Here is a 15433-nt window from a genome sequence, read left to right as displayed (position 1 = left end):
TCTGTCTAGCCTAGAGTTGCGGTTGTGCTTCTAATGTCACTTCAAGCATCTTTTGAGTTTTTGTATTTATAACTACTATTATAAAACTACGGATTAAAGCTAGATTATGCTAGGAGAATATTGCTAAGTTGTAATTATTGGGAAGGAAGAGCACTAGGGTCGTGGCATTACCTTGGTGGCTAACGGGTAGATGTTACTTAGGTTCAATTGACTTATTTGGGGCTTATGCTATAATCGTTGCATAATTTTACCCACTCTCACACCTTTCGGTAAAGAGAGTGATTTTGCCCAATTGACTCTCTCGAGGCCAATTGGGTTGGCAAATTAGACCAAGCAACTAGGGTTCACGTAGGGTGATTACTCTCTCGAGATTTAACCCGTTAATTGGGACTATCATTTCTCATGAGTCCATCCCAATTCCTTATTGGGTCAATTTTGAGGTCTTAGACTCTCTTTCTCAAGAAGAGTTAAACCCGCAAAGCTTGAATCAGTGTTTGCAACCACCAATTCTAAATTAAATCATAAAATCAACCCAAATAACAAACACCCATAGTCAATCTAACCCTAGATGGCAACACCCATCAATTACCCACACTAGGGTTGAGCCACAACCCTAGCTAATGGGTTTAGCTACACATAATTAAAGAAGAAACTGAAGAAATAGATGAAGAACTACACATATTAATTAATTACTAAGAAGAAACTACAATAATCTATTGTTAATGGGAAGCAAATATGCCAAAAATGGCTACAACACCAAGCGCAGCTGTTCTTCTGTTCTTAGATCTGACCGCTCCCTTAAAAAAATAGTAAAATGTTCTATTTATACTAGGCTAAAAAAACTGGACAAAAATACCCCTGTGGGGTCAGTGCGGGCCGCACAACATGGACTGCGGCCGCACTGGCTCTTGGGATTCAGTTGTTTGATGACTTGAACTGGGGGATGCAGATCGCGTGGGAGTGTACCGCGGCCGCGAAGGCAACTGGCGCGGTCCGCGCAGACGTGACCGCGGACAGCGTGAGGACAAATGCCCTTTGCTGAACCCTATGAACGTGGACCGCACAGAGCAGGAGTGCGGTCGCGAAGCTTCTCCGCGGGCCGCGTGAATCCTACCGCGTCCGCGTGACCTTAAGCTTGAAAATTTCCAGTCTCTGAACCTCCTAGTGCGGTCGCGGTCATTGTTACGCGGTCCGCACTAGGCCCCTTTTTCTTCACTTCTCTTAGTCTTTGATACTTGAGCAGGTTTCACTCCTTTTTGAGTCGATCTTTGACATTTCTTCACTTTGTCAATCAACCCTTCAATCAAGCACAACTTGTGAGCATTTTGGGACTATTTTTGTATCAATTTATACTCAAAGCATAGGCAAGTAGGGACATAAACACTTTAAAATCCTAACTTATCACCTAGGCCGCCTCTTTCGAGGTTTTCAACCTAGCGGACTCCCTTTTTTCTGTGGGTCGTACACAATTTAGACTTATACGGGCCAGGACTCTAGGAACATGCAGTTTAGGCTCATGTATCAAGGAGCGTTGCAACTTCAAGGATAATACTTCTTCAAAAACTTGCCATTAATAGGGCGGATTCTCATGCCATCTGTATCAACCAACTTGTACGCCCCACTTGAATAAGCTTCTTGCACAATATATGGCCCATCCCATTTTGAAGTGAACTTCCTTACAGGTTTATGGAAAGTAATAATGGGTCTTCGTATAGCAAGGACTTGATCTTCTATTTGAAAGGATCTTGGGCGAACTCTTTTATTGAAGGCGCGATACCATCGAGCCTGATAACATTCAAGACTCTATTGTGCTTCCAAACTCTTCTCATCAAGAGCCTCCAACTCTGCAAATCAAAGTCGAATATTTTCTTCATCAATGATCCCTTCTTGAATAGCTAATCGTAATGAAGTATTCGACACTCGATCAACAAGACGACTTCCACTCCATAAACGAGTGCATAAGGGCTCGCTTATGTTGGCATACGGTGAGGAGTTGTCCTATATGCCTACAGAGCTTCTTATATACGGTCATACCAATCCCGTTTGGATTTGGAGACGACTTTCTTTAACAAGTTGCATAGAGTTTTGTTGAATTCCTCGGCTAGACCATTAGCGACAACATTGTACATAGAAGAGTTACGTTGCTTGAAGCCAAAGAGTTCATAAATCTTATTCATCAACCTATTGTCGAACGACTTGCCATTATCCGTTATTATGTAACGAGGAATGCCAAAACGATAGATAATGTTTACTCAGATGAAACTTGCAACATTTTCCTCCTTTACTTCCTTAAGAGCAACAACTTCAGCCCATTTTGAGAAGTAGTCAGTTGCACCCAAGATGTATAGGTGCCCGCTAGAGGACTTTGGCAGTGGTCCAGCAACATCCAATCCCCAAGCGTCAAATGGCCAGGATGCAACAGTCGGGTGCAACACTTCAGGAGGTTGATGAATAAAATTCGCATGGAATTGACAAGCCTTGCATCTTCGAGCGTAGTCCAAGCAATCTTTTACCATCGTTGGCCAATAATATCCCATCCTTTTTATATGGAAGTGGAGCTTTGGTCCAGACTGGTGTGACCCACATACCCTAGAATGTGCCTCTTGCAAAGCTTGGAGTGCTTCTTCTTCCCCTAAGCATCGCAAGAGTACTCCCTCAAATGACCTTCTGTATAGAGTATCTTTGTAGTAAAGGGAGCGAGTTGCACGATGACGGATTTCATTACTTCTCCTCGAATTTTCTGAAAGTATCCCATAGCTTAAGTAGTCGATAATGGGTTGTAACCATTCTTCTTTCTTAGCTTCAGAAACAGCGACAAGATGCTTGAGTTCATTTTCTTCACCTTCAGCCTCATTTGCCAGTGGTACTGCCCATTTTTGGCAGACAGTAACTTGTGCTTGATTAGGAAGGATTAACGATGAAGCTAGACATCAGCCTTCTTATTTTCTTTCCTTGGCACATGTTGAATAGTCACCTCGCCGACCCACCCCATTAATTTCTTAGCATAATTATGATAAGGGTGTAGTTGAGGTTTTTTGATCTCGTAACTACCTAAAAGCTGATTGAACACAAATTAGGAGTCACCAATGACTTGCAATTGCAACTACTTTATATCGACAGCCATTTCAAGCCCAAGTATTAATGCTTGATACTTAGCAACATTATTGGAACAAAGTCGTGTCAAAGTGAAGTAGTAGGGAAGAACTTCCCCTTGAGAGGTGACAAAGACTATGCCAACATTATCTCTTTCATGATGTGCATCACCATCAAAGTACATCTTCCATGGAGGTTATACTTCAACAACCATTGCATCTTCGTCAGGTAGTTCATCAGTTAGTTCCCAATCATCAGGTATCAGGTGATCTGCTAAGAAGTCTGTCAATTCTTGTACTTTTATAGCCTTTTGAGGAATGTACACAATCTCGAATTATTGAAATTGGAGGTACCATCTTGCCAGTCGATCGCTAAGGATTGGTTTTGACATTACAAACTTGATAGGATTTGCCCTAGAAACAAGGCGAATGACATGAGCTTGAATGTAGTGCTTCAACTTTTGAATTGAGAAGACTAAGGCCAAATATAACTTTTCAATTGGTAAATAATTTAGCTCATTTGGTTTCATCATCCTGCTCAAGTAGTACAGAGAGTTTTCTTTTCCCTTATTATTTTCTTAGGCCAACAGTGCTCCAACAGACCTTTCTTGTGCCGCAAGGTATAATATCAATAGCTTTCCAGGTATAGGGGCTGCTAAACTAAGGGCTTCATCTAGTAGGATTTAATGCTCTCAAAGGCATTGCTACACGCTTGGTCCCACATGAAAGGGACACCTTTCTTTATAAGGCGACTGAATGGTTGGCATCTCCCAGATAGATTCGAGATGAATCTCCTAAAATAAGCTAGCTTTCCTTTCAAACTTTTCAATTCATGAATATTTCGAGGCTCGGGCATTTTCAAAACTACATCAACTTTGGCTTGATCAATTTTGATCCCTTGATGCTGGACAATTAACTTTCCAGAAGTAACTCCAAAGGAACATTTCAATGGATTCATCTTAAGTTGGTACCTCCGGAGCAACTCAAATACCATTCTCAAGTCTTTCAAGTGGTCGCTCATCTTTCTCGATTTTACCACCAAGTCGTCAACATAACATTCAACGTTCTTGTAGAGAAGATCATCAAAAATATTCTGCATAGCTTTTTGGTAAGTGGCACCAGCACTTTTCAAGCCAAAAGATATTACCTTGTAGCAATAAATATTTTTTGGGGTGCGAAATACAGTAAGATCTTTATCTTTTGGTGGCATGCGAATTTGGTTATAGCATGATGAACCATCCATGAATGACATTGCCTCGTACCCAATGATAGAATCGATCATCGACTTTGGAATAGGAAGCCAGAATTCATCTTTGGGGCATGCATTGTTAAGATCCCTGAAGTCAATACATACTCAAATCTGGCCATTTTGCTTCCTTACAGGGACAATACTTGAAACCCATGTTGGGCATTTAACTTCACGAATAAAGCCAGCTTCGATGAGTTTGTTAACTTAGGTTTCAATCAAGGGAACCAAGTCCGGCCTAAAACGCCTTTGAGCTTGTTTAACAGGAGAGCACCATTCTTGACTGCAAGGTGATAGACTGCTACTTTCGGGTCCAAGCCAGGAATCTCTTTGTAACTCTAAGCAAAGACATCCCCAAACTCCTTGAGTAACTCAATATAAGTGCTTTTTTCATCAACTTCTAGTAAAGAACTTAGGTAGGTGGGTCTTGATTCTGCATTGGTGCCAAGGTTAATTTCTTTTAAGGCATCAACTATTGTCTTCACCCTTTCTTCAAGTTCAGGTGGAGCATCCTTTGCATCTTCATCTTCTTGAGGGTCCACATCATTGAAGGATATGTGATAACACGATGAAACATCCTCTAATTCTGCATCATCCTCCATTACAGAAGGAACATCATTCTTGCTTTGTACAGTAACATGATACAAAGAACCCACACTTTCTTCATCTTTGTTACGTTCCTTAGTTTAGACCACAGTATATGGATTTACCTTTAGTAGTTCTTTTCATAAAACCACAAGTTTTGTTTGTCGCCTCGTTCTAGAAAGAACCAAACTTGGGAAATCCTTGGATATCTTCCGGACTTATGCTTTGATAATTTCTCTATAACTTGTTCCCCTTCTTTAATGGACCCAATCACTTGAATATGGAAGTCCTCATAGTTGATTTTCCAAGTCAATCAAAGACTGAAGGTCTGTTAGAAGCAGCAGATTCATCTTCTACAGTGATTGTCACGACCCTAAAATCGACCCAATCGTGATGGCGCTTATTGTGAAACTAGGCCAGCCGACACAACTCCCGAATTAATTCTTAATCAATAAGAATCATTTTTTAAGCCTTTAATTAATCAATATATCATAATATAAGTCTAAATGAACAGTGCGGAAATAATATACAAGCCCGACATCGGGGTGTCACAAGTCACGAACACCTACTAAGGTCTGAATACAACAAAAAGTCTGAAAATATACTAAATACAGTCTAATGAAAACAAGAGGGAGAAAAGCAATGTTGCGAACGCCGGACAGCTACCTTGCTAAACTCCGATGACTTTGCTTCTGAGCAATCTCAGAAATACCTGAATCTGCACACAAGGTGCAGGGAGTAATGTGAGTACTCCAACTTAGTAAGTAATAAAGGTAAATGAAAGCTGAGCAGAAAGAAAACACGTAAACCACGTAAAAAGGCTACAATAAAGGCAAGATAGTTCCAACACAGTACAGAAATCATTTACTTTGTAAATCATGCTCAGTTACGGTAAAAACCTTTTAAAAAATATTTTCAATAGTTTCAAACGAGTGATAAAACAGTGAGTAAACATGATAGAAATGTAAGCAGCCCCTCGGGAAAAACATGTATCATAAATCGCCCATCGGGAATAATATCAACAGAACCAGCCCCTCGGGCTACCTCACAATCACCCGTTATCAGCCCCTCGGGCATAATATAAATGAAGAACCACCCCTCGGTCAATAACATGGAACAACATCAGCCCCTCGGGCTATATCACATATCACATTGGGTACCCGCGCTCAATGGAGGTGTACATACTCCGGAAGGGGCCCCTTACGGCCCAAGCGCAATATCAAGCCATCTCGTGGCATAATCAATATATCACTCACTCAGGGTACCCGCGCTTACTGGGGGTGTACAGACTCCGGAAGGGGCCCCTTACGGCCGAGCGCAATATCAAGCCACCTCATGGCATAATCAAACAGGCTCTCGGCCTCATATCAAGCCACCTCGTGGCGTAACAAATCACGCCCTCAGCCTCATAATCATAAATCGGTACCGTACTACTGCGGCGCACAGCCCGATCCTATAATATACTCACAACACATGCCCTCGGCCTCTCTCGGTCAGAAATCTCTCAAGCCACTCGGGCAACAGTAACACATAATGCTCAACCCAAAATATCATTTAAAATGTCAAAAACAAAGTAAAAATGGTTGAGTTATGAAAATAGTAGATTATAGCATGACTGAGTACAAGTATAAAGTCAAAACGGTGAGGAATAATAGTAAAATCCCCTAAGGGTCCAAAACAGTTGGCACGTGGCCCAAATATGGCATTTAGCCCCAAACATGGTAATAATTTCCAAAACACAATGATATCAAACAGTTTTCAATCAACTACGCAGTAAAACAATCATTCGGGATGGACTAAGTCTCAATCCCTAACAGTGCACGACTCCACGCTCGTCATCTAGCGTGTGTGTCACCTCAATATAGCAAAACGATGTGAAATCCAGGGTTTCATACCCTTAAGACAAACATTAACAATCATTACTTACCTCTATCCGGTCCAATTTCTAGCCTGCAGTGCCTTTGCCTCTCGAATCTGTCTCCAATTACTCCGAATCTAACCAAAATCAGTTCCACATAATTAATACACGCTAAAGGAACAAAGCCCAAGCAAAAATAATCGAATTAACTTAAAAATACTGAAATTGGCCAAACCCTCTTGGAATCCGATAAAAATCACATCAATAGAATCCCCATTCTCCCACGAGTCTATATATACCAAGAACATCAAAATCGGACCTCAAATGGCCCCTAAAATCCCCAATTTACACTCTCCAAATTCAAGCCCTAATTCCCCAATTTTAGGCTTTAATTTCCGCATTTTCATGTTTAAAAAAGTAAGAATCAACATAGGATCGAGTATTGAGTTCAAAAATCTTACCTACAAGTGTTTCTCTTCGATTCCCTCTTCAATTCTTCTCAAAAAGCTCCAAAATCACTCAAAAATGGTGAAAGTTAGACCCAAAATCGCGGACAATGGTTATTTAAACATTCTGCCCAAGCCAAAAATTCCTTCTTCGCAAATGCGGTCAAAGCCTCGCGTTCGCGAAGCACAAATAATTCACACCTCAAATTTCCTCTTACGCGAATACGAACACACCCTCGCGAACGCAATGCCTTACTCTACTTAGCCTACGCGAACACGTTACCGCAGTCGCGAACGCGATGCTCAATCGGACTCAACCTTCACGAACACGGTACCAACATAGTGAATGCGAAGGGCAACTGGCCTGCCTCACTCAACATCTATTGGCAAACGCGTGAGCCCTCACGTGAATGCGAAGAGCAAAACTCTACAATACTGATCTGAAGAAATCTGCAACATTCAAAACAAGAATTTGATCCGTTTAACCACCCGAAACTCACTCGAGGCCCTCGGGACCTCAACCAAATATGACAACATATCCCATTACCTCATTCAAACTTGTTCTAACCTTCGGAACTCTCAAAACAACATCAAAACACCAAAAACACATCGGATTCAAGCCTAAGAATTCCAAGAACTTCCAAATTCCGCTTTTAATCAAAAGTCTACCAAATCTCGTCCGAATGACCTGAAATTTTGCACACACATCACAAATGACACAACCGGCCTACTCTAACTTCTAGAATTCCATTCCGACCCCTATATCAAAATCTCACCTATCAACCGGAAAACGCCAAAATTCCAATTTCGCCAATTCAAGCCTAACTCTATTCCGGACCTTCAAAACACATTACGGCCACAATACTAAGTCCCAAATCACCTCATGGAGCTAACCAAATCATAATAACTCTAATCCGAGATCATATACTAACAAGTCAAAACTAGGTCAAACCTTTCAAATTTTAAGCTTCAAACTGAGAACTGTTCTTCTAAATTCATTCCAATTACTCGGAAAACCAAAACCAACAATTTACATAAGTCATAATACACCACACGGGACTAGTCATGCCCGAGAACTGATGAGAGAAGTGCAAAAGCTCAAAACGACCGGTCGGGTCGTTATATTTTCCCCCACTTAAACATACGTTCGTCCTCGAACGTGCCCATAGTTGTTCCAAAAGCCAACAAGTCATTGTATAACCTTACTTGCATATACCCGGGGTTGATCCCACATCACCCTATCTCATATAGGTCCGATAACACAATGTAACTGTAGTTTCACAATCCAACCTGACCCATAAACCTTATAACTACATTTCTACTTCTGAAACCATCTACAAGATCAGAATCTCACATCTATACTCTGGGTAAGCCCGAACCAGCTGTAATAACCCATACCTACAACCTCAGGTGCCATTACATGACGTACCACATAACTCAAACACTTGCAGCGATAACTTCTAATCACAGTAGTTGCTCAAAAAAATTGAATATTGATAATAAGCCTCTTATCAAATAAAGCCTCATTCCAACACTTCCGTACACTGCCAATGATAAATGAAACATGTAGCAAGTCATAACCATTCCCCTGGTCAACCATTCGTGAAGCCACTTCCCCTTTAGCAAGGACCATAGCAAATTTCTGAGCCGAACATCGATATTATCCCTCCAACACGCTGAAACCGAATCCGTTTGTATTCATTCTAGATCCCAGCAATCTCATCTAAAACCAACACAACTACTCTGGTGACATGATATATCAATACAATCTAAAGCCACAACTCGTGCAATCCGCGCACTAATAAGCAACAATCTGAATGTACTCAAATCATGAGAATGACTCAAATGAGAGAGTTGTACCGTAAGCTCACCAGTACCACCACACACAATGCTGAGAACCCATCACACATCGTAGAACTAGGACACATGAATCTAACCCCGAAGGGTCATACCTCCACATAACGTCACTGCAATACACGACCCTATCCAAACACTGGTCCACATGAAACACATCCAGTCGCTATGCTCAAACCGACAACCACATGCAATTAGATGTCTAGAACCAAAGCAAATCATCATAACCACTGTGAAGCAATTGACATAATATTACACAAACTCGAAAGGACACAACCGATATGCCATTCGCCGAGCAATACCCAATACTCCTCCCGCTCGAATTCCACTGAGAGACCCCAAATAAAACCGCACCACATGTGCCTATAACCAACAATTCCCAATGCCACGCAAACCGGAAAAGTAACTCATAGATCTCCCCAGGTCACTAATAAGCTTAATAACAATTGAATCAACACATCCCTCAACAATACAACTCGGAGTCAACCAAGCCGACTCGATGCCGAACACACATCCATATAGGTCTACCAATGAACCCCTTATTAAGGAGTCCCTGAAGCCACTCCTACAACTCCTTTAACTCCGCAGGTGTCGTACGATATAATGCCCGGCACCAAATTAATACCAAAATCAACAACCCTGTCTGACGACATGCCCGAAATCAAGAAACACATTTGGAGAATCTCTCACCACCGGATCTGAATCAATGGTAGGAGTCTCTGCACTGACATCCATCACGAAGGCCAAATAAGCAAACAACCCTTACCAGCCATCCACTGGGTTTTCAAAAATGAAACCTCCCTACTAAAAGCATAATCCGTTGAACCTCGCTACTCAATCCGCGACATCCCCGGCATAACCAATGTCGTCGTCTTAGCGCAACAACCCAGAATAACACAACACTGAGACAACCAGTCTTACCCAATATCACATCCAAAATCTAACATACCAAGCAACAAAGATCCACTCGGGTCTCCAAACCCCCAATAGTTACCACACAAGACCGATGTACGCGGTCCACAACCACGACCTAACCTGTCTATGAGAACTCCCAGTCTCCAAATCCATACAGCATGTGAATTACCATATCCGATCCGAACTCCATCGTTCAAATATACAACACACCTCTAATACCCAATCATGCCACGAGAGGTACTCTTAAAATTCTTATGTGCCATAAAGCAAACTCGAATATCAGTAGTCGATCCAATAAGAGAGTGCCACAATACTAATAAATATCATCAACTCAACCACACTGCCCTTTTTCTGAAGCGTATACCCTCATCAAGCTATACCACTTAGTAATATCATTTCCCCAATCATCTGAAACTGCTAGTGCTGTCTAAGAATTTATGACTTTTCCTTTCAGAACTGAACTGTGACCTTACACATGTAAATTTCAACCCTACACAACATACTGCATACACCATGCCATCCTATGATAAATATAAGGACTTCATAACCCCTTCCAAGCCACAAGCAGTTACGTACTCAACTAGTCAAGAACTTTCCATTTGACCCCATCTAAAAAAAATCACAATACATCGCATGCTCCTCACACTCGTAGAAAATATACATCTCTAACTGTGGTAGAAACCATCAAGAACTCTCTGACTCCCCTTTGCACAAAACCAAACCTGTTAGGACTGAATCCTTCTAACTCATCTAAGCTACGCAAGCCACTAAAACCCAAGAGCATTGCCTTAAAACACTTGTATAAACTCATTACCTCATAAGCATCCAAAGAACTAATCATATCCTTACCATGCTGATCCGGCCTACAACCAAGCTATCTTATATATCCGAGTTTCCTTTTGATTTACCTTCAACTTGATACTCCTTATTACTATAACACCATAATTCCTCAACCCAGACTCACCATACGAGACCCAAGCATAAAACCATATCGTCTAAGGCTCATAAGCCGCTGAATACTCTCTTAAATATTCCCAAAAGCACTACATTCAAAATACCTACCCTGACAAAACTTCCTGTTAATCCAAAGTCATTACCTTCGCCTTCTTGATACTGATATATAGAATTTCCTAATTGATATAGAAATACCACAAGTCTTGACACCCTCCAATGCAAACCTCAGTTTCTAACCAACTACACTACCTGAAAATCTCCAATTATTACATGTAAAATCTTGAACCCATTAGAACCATTTCCGAGAGCCCTCTACTCTAGTTAAACCGCAATTAAACTGATCAAACGGACCGGACAACTTGTGCTCCATTATCACTCCGACACTGCCGAATGTTACCTCACCTTAATGCAACCAAGCAACTTCCTGTTCTATGCACCATACACCCTTTACTTATAACAACTCAAGTCATTCTGTGATTCTTATATACCCATAAAGCATAACATAACCTTTATTGAAATTTCCTTTACTCGAGCCATCCTCGGTCTCAACCTCCTTAAGTCATAACTGATTCACTAGTACGCGTCAAATTGGAACCAACATAGCACATAACCATGCAATTAACTAATCAATAGCAGACTCCCCCAATTAGGTCAAAGTCGTAGATCAAAACACACAATAACTCATAATGCATATACTATATTACTGCCATAATACCATAGTGATATTAAACTCAATCCTTCATAAGCTCGTGAAACACAGACCATCTAGTACTTTAAATCTTCTGCAATCCTTGCCTTCACCCTCATATCAATCAAGCCCACTCTCTTAGGCAACCCAAATTCAAGTTGCAACACATATATTTCCCAGGTAACAGAGATCTTCCAATAAACGACATAAAAGATCACGCAAACTTCAGAACAATCCACAGGAGATAGCCCACCTACCTCGCCTCAAACTTACATCTCCTTATACCCTTCCACTGTCACAAACATTACACAGTTACTTAATCTTCCTGAGTCTAAACTAATATCACAATGTGAAATCCACTTCACTTCCCAACTAGGCAGCATGAAAAGGTCCTTTATCACACTCGCAACTTGGGGCTATACATCAAACCACGATGGAAATCAAACACTGGATAGTTCTTGTTATCCCAAAGAAGACCCTTCTCGTCTCATTCAATTCATCTTAACACATCTCGCAGTCATCATATTCATCACGTAACTATCCAGTCATCACTCCCACCAATAGTGACATCATCGGACATACAAATCCAAAAGCACGTGCTCACACAATCAATGCCTCAGTGCTCAAGCTATAGGCAAAACCTAGCCTGAAGTCCTCCAGACTAGCCCGACATTAATACACAAAGATAACATATCGCCCCTCGATTAGGGAATCACAAGCCATCAATGCACATCTAATACTGAGCGCTCATGCGCACATATGAACACGTGGAAGGAATTCAAAGAGTTACATTTAAAGCTGAATCAAGGACGCACGATAAGAATTCAAGAATGTGAAGTTTTCCCTAAAAGTTCTGCAGCCTCCCGAGGATAAGTACAGACGTCTCCATACCGATCCACGAGACTCTACTAAACCTGCTCATGACTCGTGAGACTTATGTAACCTAGGCTCTGATACCAACTTGTCACGACCCTAAAAGCGACCTGGTCGTGATGGCATCTATCGTGAAACTAGGCCAGCCGACACAACTCCTGAATTAACCCTTAATCAATAAGAATCCTTTTTAAGCCTTTAATTAATCAATATCTCATAATATAAGTCTAATACAGTGCAAAAATAATATACAAGCCTGACATCGCGGTCGCAAGTCACGAGCACCTACTAAGGTCTGAATACAATGAAAAGTCTGAAAATGTACCAAATACAGTCTAATGAAAACAAGAGGGAGAAAAGCAATGTTGCGAACGCTGGGCAACTACCTTGTTAAACTCCGATGACTCTGCTTCTGAGCAATCAACACTAGCTACCGGCTTTAGAAATACTTGAATCTGCACACAAGGTGCAGGGAGTAATGTGAGTACTCCAACTTAGTAAGTAATAAATGTAAATGAAAGCTGAGCAGTAAGAAACCACGTAAACCACATCAAAATGCTATAACAAAGGCAAGATAGTTCCAACACAGTATAGAAATCATTTACTTCGTAAATTATGCTCAGTTCCGGTAAAAACCTTTTAAAACAAATTTTCAATAGTTTCAAATGAGTGATAAAACAGTGAGTAAACATGATAGAAATGTAAGCAGCCCCTCGGGCAAAACATGTATAATAAATCGCCCATCGGGAATAATATCAACAGAACCTGCCCCTCGGGCTACCTCACAATCACCCGTTATCAGCCCCTCGGGCATAATATAAATGAAGAACCACCCCTCGGGCAATAACATGGAACAACATCAGCCCCTCGGGCTATATCACATATCACATTGGGTACCCGCGCTCAATGGAGGTGTACATACTCCAGGAGGGGCCCTTTACGGCCCAAGCGCAATATCAAGCCATCTCGTGGCATAATCAATATATCACTCACTCAGGGTACCCGCGCTCACTAGGGGTGTACAGACTCTGGGAGGGGCCCCTTACGGCCCAAGCGCAATATCAAGCCACCTCATGGCATAATCAAATAGGATCTCGGCCTCATATCAAGCCACCTTGTGGCATAACAAATCAGGCCCTCGGCCTCATAATCATAAATCGATACCACACTATTGCAGCATGTAGCCCGATCCCATAATATCCTCACAATATAGGCCCCCATCCTCACTCAGTCAGAAATATCTTAAGCCACTCGGGAAACAGTAACACATAATCCTCAGCCCAAAATATCATTTAAAATGTCAAAAAACGGAGTAAAAATGACTGAGTTATGAAAACAGTAGATTATAGCATGACTGAGTACAAGTATAAAGTCAAAATAGTGAGGAATAACAGTAAAATCCCCTAAGGGTCCAAAATAGTTGGCACGAGGCCCAAGTATGGCATTCAGCCCAAAACATGGTAATAAATTCCAAAACACAATGATATCAAACAGTTTTCAATCAACTACGCAGTAAAACAGTCATTCGGGATGGACTAAGTCTCAATCCCTAACAGTGCACGACCCCACGCTCGTCATCTAGTGTGTGCGTCACCTCAATATAGCACAACAATGTGAAATCCGGGGTTTCATACCCTTAGGACAAACATTTTCAATCATTACTTATCTTTATCCGATCCAAACTCTAGCCTGCGGTGCCTTTGCCTCTCGAATCAGTCTCCAATTGCTCCAAATCTAACAAAAATTAGTTCCACATCATTAATACATACTAAAAAAATAAAGCCTAAGCGAAAATAACTAAATTAACTCAAAAATCCCCAAATTGGCCAAACTCGGCCCCTCGGGATCACGTCTTGGAATTTGATAAAAATCACATCATTAGAATCCTCATCCTCCCACGTGTCTATACATACCAAGAACATCAAAATTAGACCTCAAATTCCCAACATACACTCCCCAAATTCAAGCCCTAATTCCCCAATTTTAGGCTTTAATTTCCACATATTTCATGTTTAAAAAAGTAAGAATCAACATAGGATCAAGTATTGAGTTCAAAAATCTTACATCCAAGTGTTTCCCTTTGACTCCCTCTTCAATTCTTCTTAAAAAGCTCCAAAATCGCTCAAAAATGGTGAAAGTTAGACCCAAAATCGCGGACAATGGCTATTTAAACATTCTGCCCAGGCCAAAAATTCCTTCTTCACGAATTCGGTCAAAGCCTCGCATTCGCGAAGCAAAAATAATTCACAACTCAAATTTTCTCTTACGCGAATGCGAACACACCCTTGCGAATGCGAACACACCCTCGCGAACGCGATGCCTTACTCAGCTTAGCCTACGCGAACGCATTAACTCAGTCGCGAACGCAATGCTCAATCAGAATCAACCTTCGCGAACACGAGACCAACATCGCGAATACGAAGGGCAGCTGGCCTGTCTCACTCAACATCTCTTCGCGAACGTGAAGAGCAAAACTCTACAACACTGATCTGAAGAAATATGCAACTTTCAAAACAAAAATTTGATCCGTTTAAGCACCAAAAACCCACCCGAGGACCTCGGGACCTCAACCAAACATGCCAACATATCCCATAACGTCATTAAAACTTATTATAACCTTCAGAACGCTCAAAACAACATCAAAACACCAAAATCACATCGGATTCAAGCCTAAGAATTTCAAGAACTTCCAAATTCGGCTTTCGATTAAAACGTCTACCAAACCTCGCCCGAATGACCTGAAATTTTGTACACATGTCACAAATGACACAACAGACCTACTCCAACTTCCGGAATTCCATTCCGACCCCTATATCAAAATCTCACCTATCAACCGAAAAATGCCAAAATTCCAATTTCGCCAATTCAAGCCTAACTCTATTCCGGACCTTCAAAACACATTCCGACCACGCTCCTAAGTAC

Source organism: Nicotiana sylvestris, chromosome 6 (assembly GCF_000393655.2).
Source record: "Nicotiana sylvestris chromosome 6, ASM39365v2, whole genome shotgun sequence".
NCBI lineage: Eukaryota > Viridiplantae > Streptophyta > Magnoliopsida > Solanales > Solanaceae > Nicotiana > Nicotiana sylvestris.
Note: the sequence above shows the minus strand (reverse complement) of the source record.